The following is an 8,357-nucleotide window of genomic DNA, read 5'->3' on the forward strand; positions in this document are numbered from 1 at the left end:
TCTCACTACTACTACTATCTTACTTTGCTTCCCAAGCAAACTACTGATTCTCACGCCGGAGAGTGGTAACAAGGAGCACCCCCCACCCCATCCTCCTTGTTACGAGTCACGGCTTGTTTCCTTGTGCAGGAGATCAACCACCGGTGATCCAGCCAGCGATCCTCGAGAGGAAGGGATTAACCCTTCTTGACGAGACCAGTGAGTTAACCCTGCCCGGTTAACCATTGTTTCATCAGTAAGCTTAAATTAAGAGATGTATTTAATTTAATAAACAAAATTATTGAGTTTTTTTTTTTCAAAACGGATGATTTGAAAATTATTTACCAAAATGAGTATTTTTCTAATAAATCATTTTTCTCATTCCTAATTATATTGGATAGAATATCTTATATTTAAAAATATTTATTTTAACAAGAGCTGAGAAAAAAAATAGTAAAGTTTTTTAAAAAGTTTATAAAAGTTTTTGTTATCCAACTTTTTTCAAAATTAATAAAAAAGGATTTTGAATTTATATTTTAAACTATGACTAAGCGATTCAAGTTTAACATCACTGAAGGTTATTGTTTTATTACTTTACGTAACAATAAATTCGAGAAGATAACATCTTAAATTGAATAATAGTAAATATAGTATCAAAAGCTCTTTTTTTTAATTAGAAACAAAAGCTCTTTTTTTTTAATTAGAAAAAAAAGCTCTTACAAAAGAAAATATTTTTAAGAAAATAAAATACATATGAGAGAATAAATAATGTCTTTTTTAAGAAAATCTATATCTATACTATATAATAAAAGAAATCATTTTTGGGAAATTTGTCATCATATTAGGTCATGTCTTATGGATAATTATTATTTTAGTTTAATCTAATTCTAATTAATTATAGATAATCTTCCTACTAAATATTATTTAGTTTAATTATTACTTTTATATTTATCTATTTACTTCAAATTCAAACTTAGTTATCTAATTTAATATTAGAGTAAATTAAGATTTTGGCCCCTGTAGTTATATCCATTTTACCCTTTTAGCCCAAAAAGTAATTTTTTAAGATCTGAGCCTTCAACGTCTTTTTTTTAACCCTTTTGAACCACGTCATTTTTTCTAACCTTTTTGGCCCCTAAAAGTAAATAGGTGGGGTTAGTGTTTGGGGCCAAAAGGATGAGAAAAAAAAAACGTTGGAGGCTCAGATGTTAAAAGATTAATTTTTTTGGCTAAAAGGGTAATAGCGATATAACCATAGAGGCCAAAATCGTAATTTACTCTTGATATTAACTATATATTTGAACGTTTTGTTTAATTTGGTATCAAATAGATTTTACGAAACTTAAAATAAAATTAACTAATATTATTTATCATTTCTACCTTTACAAGTTTTAAATAAATGGTTAAAATTATTGAGACTTCGTTACATTTACAAATTTTAAATAAAGGGTTAAATTTATTGAGACTTCGTTAACAAATTTTACTACAATATAATAATCTATTTACTATCATGCATTGTAAGCATTTATTTTATGATTTTCTCGGTTCACTTTCAAACTTATCTTATATTAATTAAATAAATAAATGAATAACGAGCTAATATTAAATTTCATCCTACTTTAAATTTTGAATACCATTCTTCTATTTTTCTAATAAAATATTATTCTAAAATTTAAATTGTTAATTTAAGATATTTTTAAATAAAAAAAAATTATTTATCACGAAAACCAAACTTTGTATTAATATATGAAATATTTTTATTTCATTACTAAAAAAATTATTATATCAATTTTATTACATAGTTTATAGATCAATATGCCGGAATTGGTACCAACATTTTATCCCTCAAATAGATGCTGATTTGCTTCTTGAGTAACATATCTTCTTTTCAAAAAACCATCTTCACAATCACCATATCCATCACGTATCGAGTATTATCCATTAGTATATTGAAAGATATGATTTTTTTATTATTGGTATATAAAATTAGATTTATTAAACTCGTGTAATACACGTAGTTTTTAAAAAAATATGCCTTTTTATTATTTACTATACAAAATTGCATTTATTCGACCCGTGTCGTACATAAGCTTTTTTAAGATATAACTTTTTTTTATTATTTGATATATAAAATTAGATTTATTTAATTTGTACAATACACGGGGTTTTCTAAGGATATATTTTTTTTATTATTTAGTATTGAAAATTACATTTATTCAACTCGTGGAATACACATTTTTTTAAAGTTATAACTTTTTTATTATTTGGTATATAAAATTACATCTATTCAACCCGTGTAATATACATAGTTTTAAAGATGCAACTTTTTATTTGGTATATAAAATTATATTTATTCAACTCGTACAATATGGTTCTTATAGATATAATGTTTTTTTAATTTAATATATAAAATTATATTTATTCAATCCGTGCAATAAATGAGGTTTTTAAAAATATATTGTTTTATTATTTAGTATAAGGAGGTTTTTAAAAATATATTGTTTTATTATTTAGTATATAAAATTCATTTATTCGACTCGTGTAATAGACGAGGTTATAACCTAGTAAAATACATATGAGAGAATAAATAATGTCTTCTTTAAGAAACATTTAAAATAGTTAAAGAAATCATTTAATTAAATAATTTATAAAATATATTAACTTTTTTATAGAATTTCATGATGAAACAAAATGTTTTTATAATTTTTTTAAAATTTTAATTTTTTTTCTCAGCTCCTGTTAACTAACATATTTTTAAACAAAAGATATTTCTATATACTACAAATAGGAGTGAGGAAAAGTATATTTTAGAAAAATACCCATTTTAGTATATAATTTACAACAATACTAGTTTGGGAAAAAAACTTCAAAATTATTCAAGAAAAAAAAAACTAATTATATATGAACTGGTAACTTTCTAATTCGAGCACAAACTAAAAAAACAGTCACAACTATGATGATCTGAACTAACTTTTCTTTAAAATACTTAAACCAAAAAAAAAAAAAGAAGAACTGAATCAAACAATAAACATGAACACAATCCATATATTTCATATATTCTTTACAAATTGATTGCAAGCTTGATCAATATTTCAACACTCAACATCCTGTGATCTTCCTTTGGTTGACCACAACTTAACCAGACAAACACAAATTAAAACACCTAGACACATCAAACCCAACACCCTTCCCATATATCTTTGTACTGGTAATTTTATTGGATGAAATATACTAATAATCACCATGTGCATCTTCGGCTTTCCAAAGGCATGCACCGTGCAAGTAACATATATTCTTGATCATCATCACATAACCGCATGACGGTTAAACTCCGCTGAAGCTGTGGCAGTCCTCCGATGGGTAGCTGAAGAAGGAGATGACGACGTCGCAAGCCCATGCTCCGACCGGAAAATATGAAAGTTCGACGCTTGAAACCGTCCTGAATCACCTGTCGGAAGCCTGACGTACGACGCCGAAGGCGAGTCGTTGAACGCGGACCGTAGTAAGCTCTGTCCGCCGGTGTTCTTTTGTTGCATGATGGCCCTGTAAACAAAGGGAATTAAACCTTCCATTTTTTAGATAGAGAAAGAGGAGAGGGAGAGAGAGTTGGTAATTAACTTTGTAGGGTTAGGATTGTATTTTGTGATTGGTGGGGGTGGATTAGGGTTTATTTTATAGGGTTGAGTATGCTGACGTGTCGTAATCGCGTTGGGCAGCTGTGGCTCTTACTCCAAGCCAGATGGCAAGGTGAAAACGACGTCGCCGGAGAAACGCACACGCAGAATCGAAAACGATGTCCGGTGTTTGCTGAAAGCAATCGTCTAGCTAACACCCACAGCATTATGATCACATCTTACCAAATCTTGATATTTTAATATTATCCGTTTCTTACTTTTATTTTTATTATTTTTATTGACATCATGGGTACCAATTTTAGTTTTAAAATTAATTGATTGTAGTATTATACTCATTATCAACTCCATGAAGGCTTGGACCAAGTCGAAAAAATTTAAAATGTTTTTTGACATATACCGTGAACGCGTTCTGTGCAATGAGTTTTATGGATTTTTAATTTGTAATGCTGGATACTTTTTTTTATAAATAAGAATGATAGAAAAGTTATGTTTATGTAAATTGTGTAACAAGTAACAAGTAAATATAGACGGATGATTTATATTGCCTTGATTATGCACTTATGTTTATATAAATTGTGTAACAAGTAACAAAGTAAATATACACGGATGATTTATATTGCCTTGATTATGCACTAAATTTGTCATAACTTAACACCTTGATTATTTAAAATCTCCATTTTAGTAACTTGTTTTATTTGTTTTTTGATATTTTTACGATTGCTATTTTACAAAGGGTCCTAATAATAACATATGGAAAAAACTTATTTTCACATGTTGTATACGGGCCGTATAAAGTTATACGGCCTATATAAAATTAAATAAACTGACAAAAAGTTGTGCCAGCAGACTTTGTTAGTTTATTTAATTCTATACGGGTCGTATAACTTTATACGGCCCGTATACACCATGTGAAAATAAGTTACCTGGTCGTATACAATGTACACGAATATTATATACGGGCCGTATAATCTTATACGGTCCGTATTTCTCGAAAATTGGATTTTTCTCAAAGTATATAAGGGGTTTAAGGTGCCAATCACACGTGACAGTTCATAATTCAATAAGACATTATTGGACAGGTTCTCAAACTTGGAAAGATGAAGTCACCCTGTCAATATTGTCATAATGCAATGAGACATAACTGAGGATTAGCTAGGACTAGACCCCTGAAGTTGTCATGTGATAATCACACGTGACAGTTCATTTGATAAAATACGTGGGAGAAAAGACCAGCACCCTTGTCGTTCCGTATTTTCTCCTTTTCTAATTCTCGAAGAATCTCGTAACGTCTTCTCTGTTTCTCTAAATCGTCTGTAAAATTATAAAAAAAACTATGCCGGCTTTCCATCCATATATTCCGTGCAACATATGACACATGATAAAAGCGCTTCTCTAGACAATCTGGGATTATGTTCCGCTTTATTACTGTCGTGAGGTGGTCAAACCTTTCTAAAGGTAGAAAAAAATAAAACATTAACAAGTAACAAAGATTGAAGAACAAAAGTCGTGTCGTATGACTGCAATAAAACGGAAGCTATCAACGCGGGGATGGGTAGTACAGAAGCCGACATGTCTTATTGAATCTGAAAGTTAACTTTGACTTATAAAACCCACTAGCAAAATAAGCGCTTTTATCATGTTAGGGAGAATGTTCTCGAAATTGAAGGAAAAGGAAAAAATGGTTGCTGATGTTTTTCAGTATTCGGATTTTGTTGGTTTGTTTCCAGCTAGGGTTTAGAATGGTTCAAGGAATGTTGATTTTTCACACAATATAAAGTTTAAATTACAAATCACCTCCAATCCTTTCCTGGTCAAATCACACAATATAAAGTTTAAAGTTATCGTGTGTGTTCTTTTGCTAGTGGTTCGGTTTGGTTTTTTTCCGACTGTTTCAGTTATGTTTCAATAAATAATATCTGATTGAGAAGCACTACAATAACAACGGTTCTCCAATTCCAAATCAGTAATGTAAGGAGAAGCGTTGAGATAACAGACATCCATCAAGCTCAAAAAGAAAACTTGTGTTTCCCATAGTCACAAACGATTATGGTTTGTATCCTACAGCTGCATTTGGAACAAGAAGTCTAACAACCCGTTCATTTTCTGTTGTTGTCTCAATAATATGAATGCACACAACGAATTTGACAACTGTGACAGCTTATTAAAAGTAGAAATCACCTCCAATCCTTTCCTGAATGTTTCGGATCATCACTTGTTTGAAAGGGATTTCGAGCAGTTGGTTGATGACATGATAGATAAAGATCTTGCACCGTGATCTTCATATTCTTGGTTCAACACCAACTCATCTTGAAGAGACGCTGATTCTAAATTCCAATGTCCTACAACTACAATCCTTCCTACATTATTGAAAATTACTATATCACCCCCACCAGATACGTCTTCCAACTTTCAAAATTCAAATCAAACTAACACGAAGTATCTCGAAGGTATCTTATTCATATATTACAAATTAATCATTCAATGCTGATGTTTATTTCAGGGAAGTTATATTGAGAAGTAGATGCATTCAGGACAAGCAAGAGAGAAACGTGGAATTTGTAATGATGTTTGGGAATTAAACGCACGTACGTGACAAAACAAGGATCGTTCTAATAGATTAAAGAGATTAAACTGTAGATCCCAAAACGTATCCGGATCACAGTGGTTGGTTGTTTTAGTCCAAAACACCTATTGATTAAGTGTTTGAACTATGAATAGTCAAGAAATGTCAAGAATGAAGATGAAGGTGAAGCTAATGGATTGATGAATACAACTAGTGTTGTATTGAATCCAAACAGAAAGATATAACAATACACAACCTTGGAAATCAGATTAAAGCTCAACAAGAATGTAAACAACACTTCTATTGCACCAAGAGCCAAAAGCTTGAGAATGTTACAATGCTTGGGGTATTTATACTAGTGTCCTGACTAACCAGCAAATTTATAAATTTGCTGGTATCTTAACTACACTAGGTCAGGAATATAACTTCTAGATAATTACAAAAACAACCCCTAAACATTCAAAATGCATACAAACTACAATTAAACTGATCCAGCACAAGTACCAACGATCTCATATGCTCTAACAATATCCCCCCTAGATCGTTGCGTGCTTGTCTTCTCATTCTTCTGCGGTAGTCTTTGGATCTTCAGTAGTAACCGCTGGATCTTCTGTTGTAACCTCTGGATCTTCTGTAGTTTGTTTCTCTGGCTCGGTGGGATTTTCTTCCACAATGATCGTTTCTGGTGGTGCGACAACCTCCGTTGATGCTACTGGAGGTTCTTGGTTAATGACAGCTTCACTTGATTTTGGATCCTCCTTGGTGGCCTCATATGTGGATGAGGCCGGAGGTGTTGGTGTGACTTGAGATTCAGTGGTGGTTGGATTTGCAGTTGAGGCGGAACTTCCTTCCATGGTTTTCTCATGTTTCTTTTTCCTTCGACCTTCTTTCTTTTTCTGCTCTTTTTCTTTTCGCTTCTGTATTTTGTCTACCATGTCGAGCATCTCCCTCTTTAGAGTCCAGGCACGTTCCACTGCACGCTGAAACAGTGCTGCCTCTTCAAGATTTGCGTTTCCAGCTCCGACATTGATACGCCTAGCGTTTAGCATGGTGAGATCAGAGAGTCCGAATTGAAATACATCCATAGGATCCAGTATTCGAATATCAACATTGTCGTTCGATCTTATCACAGCTTCACCGGTCTGACTGTCGTAGAACCATTTCTTGAAATCCTTAAGTGCCACAGGGATTTCTTCCGGAAGCTTGACTCTGGTGACTACTTTAGCAGGGTTAACAACCCACGTCACCTTTCCCTTGCCTGTTACTGGATCAAACGTAGTTTTGGACACTCGGCGTCTTGGGCGCTGTGGAGCATGATTCGGGAAGTTCTTGTCGCATTCGCTTGTAATTAAACGTTCAAAGTCTCTTCCGATGCCCCTGTCACCATGATTGAGCAAATTCAGACGCCCAAGCTCTCTTAAATCCCACCTTGGGAGCGAGAAGAGATCAAACCCAGTTGCGAAATATTGTATCACACCACCCCGTCTCTTTACAACGAACATGCCCCTGAGGTTGTCATACATCCAGCTTATTATTTTCTCAGTCTCTTCAGATTTAACAACCTTTATCACTTGATGCAGAACAGGGAGCTTTTCTCGTTCTTTTCTGAACCACTCAGGATGTTCAGGAGCGAAAGTCTTGCCATCTTCTTGCTCATATAAAACCTCGTCTTCTAGCCCCCATTCAACGAAGGTTGGTGGCATAATTTCTCGATCTACTTCCTCTTCGTCGCTTTCGTTTCCCTCCAATGCCTTGTCAACCGATTCCAATCTCTTTTTCTTCGCTTCGGCTTCTTTTTCTTTTCGAGCCGTTTCTTCTTGAATGAAAGCTTCAAAATCGAAGATTTCATCAAATGTAAACATCGGCTCAATGTTTGCTTTTTCACATATTCCTCTCATCATTCGGTAGAGCTTCTCTAAGCTGGATTGTTGAAATCTGACAAACTTGGCTTGCTTGGCCATGTATTCTTTCATTTCCTTGTTTTTCTTTCTTTGATCCTTGAGTTTCTCTCTTAGGATGTTTGTATCATTGACTTGATTCTTCAACAAGCAAATTTCTTTCGCCACAGAAGGCCCGGTGTCTTTTATGAGCCTATCATACAGATCTTGAAATGGACGTAGTCTTTGAGGAACAACGGGTGGTTTTGAGATTCTGGTGGGTTTGACTGGGGAAACCCTTGA

The sequence above is a fragment of the Helianthus annuus genome, chromosome 10 (assembly GCF_002127325.2).
Source record: "Helianthus annuus cultivar XRQ/B chromosome 10, HanXRQr2.0-SUNRISE, whole genome shotgun sequence".
NCBI classification, from domain to species: domain Eukaryota; kingdom Viridiplantae; phylum Streptophyta; class Magnoliopsida; order Asterales; family Asteraceae; genus Helianthus; species Helianthus annuus.